Source organism: Myotis yumanensis, unplaced genomic scaffold (genome assembly GCF_028538775.1).
Source record: "Myotis yumanensis isolate MYYU_CA2020_CCGP unplaced genomic scaffold, mMyoYum1.0.hap1 SCAF_8, whole genome shotgun sequence".
Lineage (NCBI taxonomy): Eukaryota > Metazoa > Chordata > Mammalia > Chiroptera > Vespertilionidae > Myotis > Myotis yumanensis.
Window position 1 is genome coordinate 39,012,992 of NW_027223759.1, and position 16,307 is coordinate 39,029,298.

Consider the following 16,307-nt stretch of genomic DNA (forward strand, 5'->3'; position numbering starts at 1 on the left):
CCATGTAAATAAAGAAATATCCTTTCCTCCTGCAATCCTTTTGCCCCCCTATTCTACTTATTTGGATCTTTTTGCTCCTCACTGTTTTATTTACTTTTAACAAAAGTAGTTAACAAGACACCTAACTACCTTCAAGCAGAAGTAACTCCTGTGGGCATGGTGAAGGGAGGTAGGGTGCAGAACTGCCATCTGCCTTTGTGCCGAGTTTCTGCAGCATTCAATACGATGTGTTCGTGTGCACTGCCTGCCAGTCAGGCAGAATTTCACCTGAATCCTTCTAATATGCAGACAACACATATGTTGCCTATATTTCCAAGTTTTACTTTTTAGGATTGGCATTTCTAAAAGATTAGCTGAGTTCTAAATATTTTGCATACATTCCTCATCATTTTTCAGTTTCTGGACTTCCTTGCCTTCAAAGTTTCTCTATGTCTACTATATCCCTAGCCACCTGCTCCCTTGGTCCTCCCCTTTATGGTCACTTCACCATCCCTACCACCTCTGAAATCTCGCCTGAAAGCTCCACATTCTTGACTTTAATACTTTGTGCCATTTCCATCTTGACTCAAGTATTTTTTTCCTATTTCATGACTGCCTCGTACTTTTATGCTTTCATGCATCGACATCTTTAGGACCCACATGCTTCTTCCCCCAAAATCCTCGCTTTTTCCAAGGTAGTCAGATACTCTCTGATCTTTCAAATTCTCTCATTCTGTTTATTCCACTGAATGTTTCTTCAGCCAAGTCAACTTTCACGCCAGTGATGATTTAGAAGATAGCCCAGAGTGCCCAGGGTGACCTCTGGGAAACCTCTGTTTGCTTAACAGACACATCTTAACTCACCTCCAAACCTTGCCTGAAACACTGCCACATGTTTTCCTGGCTCTCTTTGTCCTGCTCCTTGCGTCCCCTCAGCCTTGGATATGCTCTACAACTTTCGTTTATACCCACCCACTTGTTTCTTTTTAAATTCTTAAACACCTTTGAATGCATTGCCTATCTCCAGTCAGAACATACATTTCTTGCAATTAGTCCTTTCTGTGCATTTTATGTTTTTTGCAGATAAAGGTAAGGACTAGTCTACCACTACCACATGCCTTGTGGAGAGAGGAAACTCGAGTTGCATTAGTTTCGCATAGGTACACAGAGTCGCACAGGGGTGTGTGTGTGTGTGTGTGCATCCACTGCAGAAAAGCGCAAGTCTTTGTGGCTGAAGTGGAGGGGCTTATTTTTAGAAAAAGAGGTTCATATAGAATCTTACTGTTTAATTTGGGATATTTTTGGCTAACTGCACATTTATGTATGGGTTATCTTACCTATCCCACTTGCTGGCTATTGACTTTAGGGCAGGTCCTTTAATATGTAAAATGGTATATCAGTAGTAACTTCCTCAAATAGTGAGTTAGTTGTGGCTTACTTAGAACGGCCTGGAACTAAGTGCTCAGTGTGCTATTATTTTTTTTTACTGCTTTTATTGTTATTGTCATTAAAGCAGACATAGTACCAGTAGACCAGGAATTGCAAGCTCAAATACCTAGAGGGCCCAGGTGGATAAAAAAAATGAGACATCCAAGTGGGTAGTGAACTGGAGTCAGTTAAAGGCAGCAAGAGTTGCTCAGCTCTATCCAGTTGTGCCTATAGAAAAGAAAGCTGAAGGTTGATGTATCTGCCTAGTTTTCAAGAGATTCATGCTGTGAACGGTAAGAGTTCTTCCTTTTTTTACAGCAGCATTGTATTCCATTGTGTAAATGTACCACAGTTTTTTATTTTTTAAATTTTTAAATTTTTTTTAGCTATCAGTTTTTATTTTTTTAATTTATTTTTTTTCAATTTTTTTATTAAGGTATTACATACATGTCCATATCCCCCCATTGCCCCCCCACCCCACTCCCATACATGCCCTCACCCCCCAGTGTCTTGCTTCCATTGGTTATGCTTATATGCATGCATACAAGTCCTTCGGTTGATCTCTTACCTCCCCCCCCTCCCACCACCAGCCTTCCCGCTGTAATTTGACAGTCTGTTCGATGCTTCTCTGCCTCTGTATCTATCTTTTTGTTCATCAGGTTATAATGTTCTTTATTATCCATAAATAAGTGCGATCATGTGGTATTTTTCTTTCACTGACTGGCTTATTTCACTTAGCATAATGTTCTCCAGTTCCATTCTTGCTGCTGCAAATGGTAAGAATTCCTTCTTTTTTATTTATTTTTTTTAAGCAGCGTAGTATTCCATTGTGTAGATGTACCACAGTTTTTTAATCCACTCACCTGCTGATGGGCACTTAGGCTGTTTCCAGATCTTAGCTATTGTAAATTGTGCTGCTATGAACATAGGGGTGCATATGTCCTTTCTGATTGGTGTTTCTGATTTCTTGGGATATACTCCTAGGAATATATCTCAACCTGTCTCTTAATATTTGTTCTAGGAGCTGCCACCCTTTGAACTCTGCTATGTAGCAGTACCTGCTTTTTTCAGCAATAACTGTTAGGTAAGGGATATCCTAATTTTACAGCTTGCACACCGGTATCGGCCCAGCTAACACTAGGCAAAGCCATGACTCTACTGGCCACATTATCCCAGTGACAGGTGAAAGCATGTTTTTCTTAAGACTTGCTCCCCACACACACCTGCTGTAGCCAGACTGGTTACTCAAAGAAAAGACACTGCGCTTCCTCCTCCCTGGATTTCTGCCTCCTTCTACATGAAAAGTTCTTTTCTGGTTGCTTGTCCAAATCTTTCAAATCTTTACATTCACCTTGCTACTAACATGAAGGGTGCTCTGATGGAGAACCCAGCAGTAGCTTTTCCTTCTGGAGCACATGATGCCATTCAAGGCACACTTGGCGAAAGACTTGTTATTAGCACTTATATTTTACACAGTGAGCTCATTATCTTACCCTCTAATTAGATATACCTTTATCAGGGGCAGGAGTTGTGTCTTAAATATTGCCTTTGCCTGCCCCTTGCTAGAGACCAGAGTTTCTTAGTTTCAGCACTATTGACATTTTGGGTCAGTTCTTTCTTCATTGTGGAGGCTGTCACGGGCATTGTAGAATGTTTAGCAGCATCCCTGGCCTCACCTGCTAGATGCCAGTAGCACCAATTTTCCAGTTCTGACCGTCAAAGTGGTCTCTGTATATTGCCAAATATGCCCTCAGAGGCAAATCTATTCCTATGTGACTACCACTGCCATGGACCTAGCACTTAGAAAAAACTCTTCAGTGGACCACAATGATAGTGCTTGCTCTGTGAACATCACTGTGTCCACTCATTTGGACTCCATTGTCTTCTTATTCTGTCCTCGTGTATTCGTGAGGGCAAGATTTTGTTTTAAACGAAGAACCCTTCATTTAATAGAGTGGTGGACAGTGATATTTCAACGCTCTTTGGCAAAACATTCTGATATCCTAGGGATGACATTCTGATTGACATTTTAAGAGGTAGGTTTTCTTAAAATGGAAGCATGATTGACCTATTAACATAATTGTCCCATGTAGGTTCTGGTTCTCACTGTAGCTGTTTATTATAACTAATTCATTTTCAAAATGGAAAACAGCCAGCTGAGAGTATTGTATTATTTTTAATCCTATACTAGATAATTCAATTACTCAATGTCCAAACACCTTACTTTTTGATCAAACACTTCAGGGGCAATAAAGTGGTTATTAAAGTGAATAAACTAGCCATTTAATGAGTAATTTCATGTATTACATGACTTAAAAGATTGGGCAAATGGGATTGAATCTGCTGTGAGTTCACGTCCATCCTCGAACATGTGTCTGGTATGAATTAGGAGTCCTTATGAGTCCCAGGCTTTACACAGTGCCTAGTTTTGCTTAACCCAATATCTTTCCTTCCCTAGCATTACTGTTATGACTAATACCCGTGAAGCACCCGTGAGGGCTGTGCTGGACATTTGCTGTTTTTGTCTGAGGATTATTCCTTCTCCCTGAACCTGCCAACAAAAGACCTGATCCCCCTGGGCAAGGTAATGGGTTCCGGAGTGTGCATGTGACTAAATCTGGGCCACTCAGGGTCCTTCCTCAGTAGTTTCTCAGTCTAGAACATGGAACACAGGGCCATGTTGAAGGGCACACAGACCAAGAAGGGTGTTCACTGAAGCTGGAGCATCCACTGTGGAAAAAGCTCATCAGTAGAGAGGGTCGTGCAGCCCAAAGGAAACAGCCCTGTTGGAGGAGAGTCGTAAAACTTTTGTTTGAGTTCCTCAATTGAATTTGCTGAAGCTAGACTTCTCAGTTTAGTGACACTTTTCTCCTTAAGCTTCTTGGTTTGGATTTGTAGCACTTGGACAAAAGCATTCATATTAATTCAGGGTAATTCCCATTGGTGGACAGGTTGGAATCGTTTGGGTGGTGAGGACAGCTATTCCCACTTTACTGTACTTTCGCTTACATATTTTTTCTTGCAGCCCTTTCTTTAGATGATAGATGGAAATGGCCTGTGGAAAACAATACAACAAAGGACCTTTGGTGGTTCTTAACTGTGGAAACATCTAAGTCAGTGATTTTAAATGAAGTTAATCTTATTACTAGTGATTTTAAATAAGGTTAATTTTAAGAGGGGTTAATTTTATTACTAATGCTCCATTTTAAAAATAACAGAGAATCTCAATTTTCCTAAAGCACTCTCCTCAGAGCTTGAATTGTATTGCACAGATGCAGCAGTTCAGTTCACAAGCAAAAACTGGTTTCATACTACCAGAGGAAAGGACTAAATGAAGCTATTTTGGGAGCAGTAATACCTTCTTAAAACCTCAAAGATACTTGAGCACATTACCTTAACAACTAATGTATTCTCCTGATCATTTACAATATGAAATACTGAACAGTAAGAACACTGTGAACATTTTAAATCTTCTTACACAAAATAAATGTAGTCTGAAAAGCCCATTATACACAAATACATGCAGAGACTCTTCCTTAAAATACAGGGGGAAAATGTGAAATGTATATATTGCCACAATTCCTTAAGTTTTGAGAACAGTTTTGCTCTTGTCCTGAATATGATTTTTGTCCATAAAAGGAGAAAATGAAACTCTTAGGGATAGTTATCCAAAGAGGGGAAATAGAGGAGGGAAATTGTGTTTGCGCTTAATGAGACATGGTGCATTGCTAGTCTGGGCTGGAGGCAAGTACTGGTAAAGTGATTGGAGACATGGGAGGCACCAGAGAGGAGAAGACAGTTACTGATGAGCCATTTCCTACCGTAGATACTTTTTGGAGGTCAGAAGTTCAATTTTACATTCCGTTGTTTACATGCCTTTGTATCTCCAGGTTCAAATCTAAAATCTCTCATGGGTGCTCCATAAGCATTTGATGAATGAATGGAGAAACAGATCACTTCATTTTATTGCTAGGCAGAATAGTTTGGTATACGTTGGGATTCTTCAGGTTTTATGAAATTTTAAATGCAGGATCAACTCCTATCAACCAAGTTGGAATCCTAATGTAAGTATTTTATGTTAGAGTAAGAGAAAGTAGAAGGCAAGAATGCATTAGCTTAAAACCTAGGCACCAAAACGAAGATAAAATACATTTATAACTGTGTTAAAGGGAAAAATGCATAGAAGTGGTGGGAGTATAAATGAGTAAAATCTGTTTAGAAAATTGTTGGACAGTTGAGCATCCATGATCCCTGTGAGCCAGCAAGTCCACTCCTTGGTGCCCAACAGAAAAGTGGAACTTCATGTGGAATAGGGAAGGCTGGGTAAAGGGTACAAACTTGCAGTTACAAGATGAATAAAGTCTGAAGATCGGATGTCTAACAGTGTGGCTATAGTTGATAACACTGTATTATATAATCGAAATTTGCTAAGAGCAAAGAACATAAATGTTCTCTCAAAAAGAAAAGGGTAAATATGTGAGGTGATAGATGTGTTTATTAACTTGATGGGGGGATATCCTGTCACACTGTATACATACATATATTAGTACCTTTATCTTACAATTTTATTTGCCAATTATACTCAATAAACCTGGACAACAACAATAACAACAAAACACTACATGCTGGGTTCCTAGGTCCCTGAGCAGTAGGAACATCTGAACATTTTCAATCTTCTTTCTTCCCAAAAGAACTACATACAAATGTGCACCAAAAGACATGTATGAGTATTTTCAGAACAGCATTATTCTAATAGCCAAAAATTGGAAACAACCCAAATGTGCATCAGTAGTAGAATGGATAATAAATTTGTGTCTTATCCATGCAATGAAATACTATACAGAAAATAAATGATAAAACCACAGCATCATTAATAAATCTAATGTGCATATGTTGAACAAAAGAAGTCAGACCCAAAAAAACACACACTATCTGAGCCCAACTACATGAAGTAGGAAAACAGGCAAAACTAATATAGTCAGAATAGTGGTTAAGATTGGGAAGGAGAAAGGGATGATGCTAGGAGAAGGGGTAAATGGAATTACTGAAGTGCTGGCATAGTTCTATTTGCAGACATAGGTGTTAGTTACACATGGTTCTTCCTTTTGTGCAAATGTGCGGAATTGTAAATCCTTAGGTCTGTACACTTTCCGTTTAGTAGCAAAAACAAGTTAAAAGAAAAAAAGATACAACTATCTAAAATCTCTTATAAAAAGTTGACCTTCTTTCCAACTCAAATACAGCTGTAATCATTGCCTCTTTACTATAAACAAAGATGCATGATGGGGGAGATAGCATCATGGCCACAAATTTCTCTAATTGCTCCCTGCATGCCCCTTATCATTAAGAGGTACGCTCTATGACTCCACCATTGGGACCAATAGAGAAACCCAACACTGAATCTGAGTTTTTATTTGAACGCTAGTTAGAATTTCAGTCCTTTTACAATAGGAATATATTTTTACATCTCTGCGAGAGGATTGGATCGGGGTGTATCACTTGCTTTGGCCAATGGGTCATTAACAAACATGATGCACAGGGAGGCTGGAATAGGTCTCATTCATGGGGCTTGGCTTCTCCTGATGCTGAAAATCTTTCTTCCCCCAAGTGCATGAGCCCAGGCTAGCTTGCTGGTTAAGAGGCCAGGACCATTCCCCTGGCCCACAAGAGCTAACTGCCACATATAAGTGAGCCCCTACCCTCAGCCCATCAGCCTGCTAAGCACCAGACATGAGTGAGCCCTGGCCTGTCTGGTAAAGGCCAGAAGAACTACCACGCCAACCCTCAGAACTTTAAGAATTAATGAATGTTTGCTCTTTCAAGCCACTGGTTTTGGAGTAGCCTGCTTTACAACAGAAGCTAGTTGATATGCATAATGATCCCTGAACTTTCTGCCAAGCAACATAACCCCATATTCTATTACACAATTAATAAATGCTTTGAATTAATGATGGAGATTTCTTCTTGTTCTTTTAGTCTTTTATCCTAAATAGTCAGCTTTACAACATAAATCCCAATATTTCGTTTCACACATGTTAAACTATTATAAATGTCTGTTGCCTTGTTTTATTAAGGTGCTTTGTTTTGTTTTGTTTTACTATACCAACCTCTGAAAGCTCCTAGAATGACCTTCAAATATATTAAGGTTTTCCCCCACAAACTGTCTTCTGTTTAGAAAATAATAGTCAAAACTATTCTAAAGCACCTGCATCAATTTTTTATTTAAGGGAAATATTTTCTGTCAGAGAAATGTTGAATAAATTTACTAGGAGGATTGTGATTATCCTTTCCTTTAATCCTTTAAAGAAAGACCTCTCCTTTTGGGGCATATCTATTTTTTTTGGGGGGGGGGGCATATCTTAAGAATATCTCTTGATCCCAGCAACCCTATGACTTCAAATGAAACATAAAGAAGAAAGTCCAGGAAAAGAAAGTTGCATACATTTATTGCAATGTAATAAAACTGTCAATTTTTTTTTTACCCTCACTTGAAGATATGTTTATTAATTTTTAGAGAGAGAGGGGAAGGAGGAGAGAGAGAGAAACATTGATCGGTTACCTCCTGTAGTTACCCCAACTGGGGATCAAACATGAAACCCAAGGTATTTACCCTGACCAGGAATTGAACCTGTAACCTTATGGTGTATGAGATCAAGCTCCAACTAACTGAGCTGCCTGGGCAGGGCAGACTGTCAATAATTTTAATAATGTCCTTACCTTTAAAAAACTGTTGGCTTCTAATATGAGTTTTTAGGAGAATCCTACATAATCAATTAGATCTGTTGACTCTACCATTTTAGGTCATATCCCTATCTCTTGGTCCCTGTCCCTCTGCGGTGTATTATTGATCAGAGGTGCAGGATTAGGGAGATTGGTGAATGTGACTTCAAGGAGAAAACCTACCCTGGTACATGCTCTACTGATAGAGGTTCAATAGCAACATTTACTTATTTTTTTTAAATTGTTTTATTGCTTAAAGTATTACAAAGAATATTACATATGTCTCTTTTTTTTCCCACCCTTGACAATCCCCTGGCCTCCCCTACCTCCAGTGACTTATGTCCATTGGTTATGCTTATATGCATGCATACAAGTCCTTCGGTTGATCTCTTACCCTCCTCTCCTGCCTCCCAACCCTCCCCAGCCTTCCCGCTGTAGTTAGACAGTCTGATCGATGCTTCTCTGTCTCTGAATCTGTTTTTGTTCATCAGTTTACATTGTTCATTATATTACACAAATGAGTGAGAACATGTGATATTTATCTTTCTCTGGCTGGCTTATTTCGCTTAGCATAATGCTCTCCAGTTCCATCCATGCTGTTGCAAATGGTAAGAATTCCTTTTTTTACTGCAGCATAGTATTCCATTGTGTAGATGTACCACAGTTTTTTAATCCACTCATCTGCTGATGGGCACTTAGGCTATTTTCAAATCTTAGCTATTGTAAATTGTGCTGCTATGAACATAGGGGTGCATATATCCTTTCTGATTGGTGTTTCTAGTTTCTTGGGGTATATTCCTAGAAGTGGGAACACTGGGTCAAATGAAAGTTCCATTTTTAGTTTTTTGAGGAAACACCACAGTGTTCTCCACAGTGGCTGCACCAGTCTGCATTCCCACTAGCAGTGCAGGAGGGCTCCTTTTTCTCCACATCCTTGCCAGTACTTATCATTTGTTGATTTATTGATGATAGCCATTCTGACAGGTGTGAGATGGTACCCCATTGTCATTTTGATTTGCATCTCTCAGATGATTAGTGACTTTGAGCATGTTTTCATATGTCTCTTGACCTTCCTTATGTCCTCTTTCTGTTTTTATACCACCACTGCACTGGAAAGTATATTAGAAATGTCCAAACAAGGAGCAGACAAAAGAATCTTAGGAAGCCATACAATAGTAAATTCCTTCAGAGACTCAACTAGGAGACAGAAATAACCAAAAGATTTTCTGTGAATAGAACTAAAAACCTTTGGATTTGTGGTTTGGGGCCTCCGCAGAGAAAGAAAAAGGCACAGCAGCAGATACGGTGTGCAGCCCACTAGGTGCTGGATGAAAACTCAGACACTGCAGGATTTCCCAGCATAGAAGAGTGGTGATAACTGAAATGCTCCAAGATGGGGCCATGACAATCCAGAATGAGAAACTCAATCTAGGGGAGAAAATGAGGAGCAAGGAAGCTATGACTTCACTAGATGCACCCCAAATTGACCATTATAACTTTTCTGCCACTAAACAGAATGATTTCCAAACAGAGAGTTGTTCGATGCAAATAGGATTAACACCTTTGGGTTCTGGAATAGAGAGGTTGTATATATAACACAGAGCCAGATCATAACGAGCATTGTAAACTGTGCTGGGGGAGCCATTGAAGGGCTCCAAAGCTAGTTATCAGCTCTCTGTTTTAGGAATTACCCCTCCCACCTCCGCCCCTCGCAGTAGTGTGCAGAGTGAATCGGAGAGCAAGAAAGATGAGAGGAGGGAGCCCCTGTGACAGGGTAGGATGGTGGAGAGACATTGGCAGGGTGAGGAGGATTCCCAATTGAGGGACTTGCTTAGGGTAATCTTCACTTACATTAGACATAATCTCTATGACAGTACATGAAATGTCTATTATAGTGAAAGTAACTTCATGAAGAAAACTTTGAAGACCCCTGAGATCAAAGCCAAGCTAATGCAATCAAAGTCCTCCCTGGAGACAGGAGAGTAGTAATGAACTTATCTGAAGAACTTAATATTGTATAGGATTTTAGAGAGTCTTAGATTATTTAAGTTCTTATTCTGGCTCTTTTGTGTCCAGTTGGGATGTAGGACATAGAAAGCCACAAGAAAACATCACATTTATCTTAACAACAATCTGGACAACTTGCAAAGTCATAGTGGGTTTTCTCCCCTATGGGGCGCAGAAGAGAGTTGAGGATGCAAAGGAACCTAATGAGTTACAATTCAAAAAGCGAGAGACCTACAGATGCTCTGTCCTTGGTAGAACAGCTGGAGGAGGGGGAAGCTGCCACAAAAGCAGTTAAGAAGAAAATGGCTGAGCTTTTAGCACATTTTTTAAAGGCTGAGTAAACGCCTATGTAATGAATGATTCACAAACCCTAAGATCTCCATACACCATTTTCTCTCACCCATCAAATCTTTTCCACAAGCCTTCACTGAGTCACTACTAGAAAAACTGGGGAAAAGGCAGGAAAGATTTAACCCCCACCTTTAAAGGTTTTCCTTATAGGTGTTTGGTTTACACAGGTGTATGCATTTGTTAAATTTGATTGACCCTTTACACTTAATATCTGTGCATTTCACTGTATATGATTATACCTAAATAAATATGGCCGGAAACCAAATGAATACTGATGATGATTTAGGCCACTTAAAAATTGCAAGCTAAGCTGTACTTTTAAAATAGGAAACAGATTTCACCCTTAAGCATATTACATGATAGCTTACTTTTTATATGTATTAGAAAAACGGAAGCAACTTCCAATGAGATTTTTTTTAAATGTTACATCAGTTTCACTTAAATGATTTTGTGAACTATAATTCTATAGTAAGTCGAATACAGGACTTTAAATATGTATTTTGCTTTCCTGTTTAGGATATTGTCATTTAATAATTCAACTAGTGATTAAATTATATTGAAGCCTAAGTAAATTCTCTAACAATCCACTAGTACCAGTGTGTCTCTTACTTTAGGGCCGTACTTACTCTAACACCTCTTTCTATAAACATATTAAGGCAAACATTAAATCAATTTTATCGTTGCCACAGACTTTGTTGGAGACACATTTAAATCTCAGCAGTCTTGTTATAATTTTACCAGTCCCAGGTATCTAATTAATTTATCATTAAATGTAATTAAGAAACAGAAGTAATTCAGTGTAAGAACCTGTATAAGTTCCAAAGAGAAATTAAAAAGCTTCCTTAATTCATTGAAAATTTGATATCAGCAGAAACCGGTTTGGCTCAGTGAATAGAGTGTCAGCCTGCGGACTGAAAGGTCCCGGGTTCGATTCCGGTCAAGGGCATGTACCTGGGTTGCGGGCACATCCCCAGTAGGAGATGTGCAGGAGGCGGCTGATCGATGTTTCTCTCTCATCGATGTTTCTAACTCTCTATCTCTCTCCCTTCCTCTCTGTAAAAAATCAATAAAATATATTAAAAAAAAAAAAAAAGAAAATTTGATATCATGTTTTTACCCACCAGAGAGAAAACAGAACCCAGAGGAGCCTCTTCACTTTGGTATATGGCATTTAAAAAATGTGTCCATCTATAATAATAAAAGCGTAATATGCTAATTAGACCAGATGACCTTCCGGACGAAGCCAGGGCTGCGAGGGAAGCCCAGGTCCCGGGTATCAGAGGGAAGCTGGTGCTGGCAGCCGGGGGAAGGAAGGCCTACTCTTGCATGAATTTCATGCATCAGGCCTCTAGTTTGTAAAAAAAAGACAAGTTCCTAGATAATAGGATCATCTGCATTTCCTATTTTATGCAAAGATATTTATAATGTTGGAAAACATATGCTTTCCTTTTTTAAATGTATAATTATATTTTTATTAAAAATTTAATAGTTTCCTGTCAGAAATTTTCAAAGTATCAAAAAAGTTGGGAAAGTAAAAATACTCAGTCTCATGACTCCAATGCAACTACAGTTAACTCTGTGGAGCATTCCTTTCAGGCTACTAAAATGTTTTTATCAAATACTGACAACATAAAAAAGTATTTATAATATTTTAAAAGCATACAGAACAACAGTAAAAAAGAACACTTGTGTACCTATTGCCAAGCTTAATAGATGTTACCAGTATATTTAAAGCCCTCCATGCCCACATAATCCAATTCTTCTCTCCATTAAATGATTTTGCAAACTATAATTTAGGTAACTAATATTTTCTAAACGTAATATTTATCATTTCCATACTTTTATTTATGGAAATGATAAATATTAAATTTAGAACATTAGTTTACCACGTATGTTCTCCCCTACTCATTCTATCACCTCTCTTAACCTCTCTTACATATGCTATTTCTTTGACTCTTTTTGCAATATCCTGGATATTTTTTTTAGATATGTCTTCTGATTTTTCTAATTCTCTCTGTGTCTAATATTCTGTTTAACATATTCACTAAATTTTTTATTTCCATTAATTAATTTCTTTTTCTAGAAGTTCCATTTGTTTCTTCAAATCTATTTTTTTCTTCTATTTTATTAGATTCTCATTCTGTTCTCATATTTACAATTTTTTTATTTTTGAAAACAGATTTAACTTGTTTTCTGTTTTGTGCCTAGCTTAAATATGTAAGGCTTTGGCAGGTCTGATGTTGCTCTCTGTTGTTTCTTACTGCCTTGTTTTCTTGTGTATTATTTTCTTTTTTAAATGTGAGTTAATATTTTTAACTTGTGTTAATTTTTGAGGCTGAGTTTTAAGTATGTTCCCACAGAAAGGATGTATATTACACCAGTCAGAAGCATGGGGATAGAATCAACTGGGACCACTTTTCAATCTTTTTTAAAATATATTTTTATTGATTTCAGAGCGGAAGGGAGAGGGAGAGGGAGAGATAGAAACATCAGTGTTGAGAGAGAATCATTGATCGGCTGCTTCCTGCACGCCCCCTACTGGGAATCAATCCCGAAACCCGGGCATGTGCCCTTAACCGGAATCGATCCCGGGACCTTTCAGTCTGCAGGCCAACGCTCTATCCACTGAGCCAAACCGGCGCAGTGGTCAGCAAACTCATTAGTCAACAGAGCCAAATATTAACAGTACAACGAATGAAATTTCTTTTGAGAGCCAAATTTTTTAAACTTAAACTATATAGGTAGGTACATTGTTATTAACTTAATTAGGGTACTCCTAAGGCTTAGGAAGAGCCACACTCAAGGGGCCAAAGAGCCGCATGTGGCTCAAGAGCCGCAGTTTGCCGACCACGGGTAGGGCGACCACTTTTCAGTTTTGATTGAACGTTTTAGGGCCATAGTGCTAGTATAAGTTTTAGGTCCTCAAACTTCCACGAGGGTAACCTTGTGGTTAAATTTGCAGGGATGATACTTTGCCATTCACACTCCATCCTATCATCAAGTTTGTTTCTTTGAAGGTTCCTTCTGTGGAAGGAAGCTTATTTCCACTTACCTCTTATTCTCAGCGTCTCGGCTTTACGTGGTGCCTACCATTAGACTCTTTAGATCCTAGAGACCCTAAACTTTGTGTTTAGTAATATGTTGGTAATGCTTAAGAACTGGCCCTCCAGAAAAAAGAATCCCTTGACTTGCCAATTCCTGTGTTATAAATACTCACATGGCTGATTTCAAGCTACCAACACGATGCCTTTGAACATGAGCTGGGAAGGGGAATGTATAGCCAGCCCTGGGGCTGGCTGCAGGCAGTTCCATCACACACTGCTTGCATGTCTCATGGCTGTGAAAACTGAAGATAATTTCACGAGGGTTTGGCATATCCCTCAAGTGAATGACAGTTGAATAACTACCTCCTTGCATTTCCTCTTTGACTTTTAGAATAAAAATGAAACAAATAAACCAAACCCCTCCTTTTAAAACATATTACCACCTTGCAATATGTTTTAAAAGGAGGGGTTTGGTTTATTTGTTTCATTTTTATTTTGACCCAGAATTTGTTTTTAGCAAAGGGACTGTTTAGGGTACCTTGTCAGCCCTATTGCCAAAAATAAAAGTTCTTCTCTTTGTTTCTTTCTTCATTTTTTAAAAACACAATGTATTGTTTTTCTTTTGTAATTGTAAGGATAATACATTTTAATGTTAGAAATTTTGAGAAATATACGAAGTACAAAGAAGAATATTAAAATAATTCATAAGCTCATAACCCAGAGCTAAATACTGATAACATTTTGGTGCATATCTTTCCCACCTTTATATAATGTGTGTACATGTGAATATCTGTGTTTTTATCTAGTTTCCATCATACTGTATCTCTCATTTTGTAATCTGGTTTTTATTTCTTTATAATATTTAATGAATATTTTTATTTTATTAAATATCTCCTACAACCCATTTTTATGGCTTCATGGTGTTCTCTTAGGTGAGTGAACCATAATGCTGATCATTTGTATTATTTCTACTAGTAAATCATCATTATAAGCAATGCTGAAATGAACTTAAAAGGCGTGCATCTGGACAGTTCCTGGGGGCAATGAATTTTTTTCCCCATCCTGGAATTGAGACAATCTTCCTCTATGGTGTTAGGCCATTTTTCTCTTTTCTTATTTCTGCTTTGCTCAGCTGTATCTCATTCTGCAGCAATTCAACTTTTGCCTACTGTATCTCCAATTCTTCATTCTTAGTAATCCTTTCTATATCTAATATCTATATTTTTGCTTTGTCAGCCAAACATTAACCATTTAAGAAATGGTACCATGAGGGGATGTGTGTGTGTGTGTGTGTGTGTGTGTGTGTGTGTGTGTATTTAGTACAGTTTTTTTAAAGGCCAAAGGAAAAGTCTGTTAAGTCTTTTTTTCTAGTTCTGTGTTCTCTAAAATCAATTTTGCTCCTAGCTATTGACGACTCTATTAATTATTGATATAACCCCCTTATAAACTATCAAACATACTGCTTCCCATCAAATGAAGATATTGCCAGCCCGCTGTGTCCGTCTTTGGCAAAGGTGTAGAGAGACAGCAGAGCAGATGCACTCAGTGAAGCCGGTGTTTGCAGCAGAAGAGTCATCAGCTTATGAGAAATTACAATGTAGGTCAGTCCTTTCTCCCTGAACACTCTTCATCTCTCCGACTGCCTGTGACGTATGATAGAATCTCTTCTTGGATGAATCATCTATTAGGAAAGGGCAAAGCAAGAGGAAGTGAAGGAATGGCTCCAGGTTGACCCCTGGGAATGAATAAAATATTTAAGATAATACAAACTTGAAGTAGGAAAAGTCCGTGGCGTTTCCTAAGAGATTTGTGGTTAAAAAAAAGAGAGAGAGAGAACATTTGAGACAATAATTTTTAATAATTCAATAAGAATGAACTATGGACTAGCTCTTCTAGTCAAGTTACTTCTCAAAAAGTCAAGTTGTAGAAATAAAAGTAACTACTTCTCTAATGGAAATGGTTGCCAATCTCATATGAAATCAGAGGCTATGTACATGTCAGGCTTTATTTCTAGAAGGATTACAGATAATAATTTAGACTGAATTTAATTTCCTTCCTCCAGGTGAGTGAAATTCTAGGATGACTCTCTTCTATCCACCTACTTCTCCCCTATTCCATATTAAATATTAAATTATCCATCAGTCATATTTCTAATGTTTAGTCCCTTGTGCTCAGATACATAGTATATAACAGTGACATATATTTTCTATTTCATCAATTCTTTTTCAGCCTTTACCCAGATGTAAAACTAATTTTGTTAATATCACTTGCCCTAGCTAAGTTTTGATGTAACAGTGTAGGAGATGATAAGAACATAGTTTTGTAGTCAATTGGATTTAAATCCATGTCTGTCACTAGTATCTGTGTGACCTTAGTCAAATTGTTTAATATTTATTTCATTTCTTTTTTTTTTTTTATTAAATATATTTTATTGATTTTTTACAGAGAGGAAGGAAGAGAGATAGAGAGTTAGAAACATCGATGGGAGAGAAACATCGATCAGCTGCCTCCTGCACATCTCCCATGGGGGGATGTGCCCGCAACCCAGGTACATGCCCTTGACCGGAATCGAACCTGGGACCTTTCAGTCTGCAGGCCGACGCTCTATCCACTGAGCCAAACCGGTTTTGGCAATTTATTTCATTTCTTTATTTGAAAAATGGGTTCATGTGATGAAGCCTACTTCACAGGTTACCTCCAGAATTTAATGAGATAATATATGTAAAGTACTTAGTACATTACTAGGATAAGTGGGCTAATCACCTTATTAACCATAAA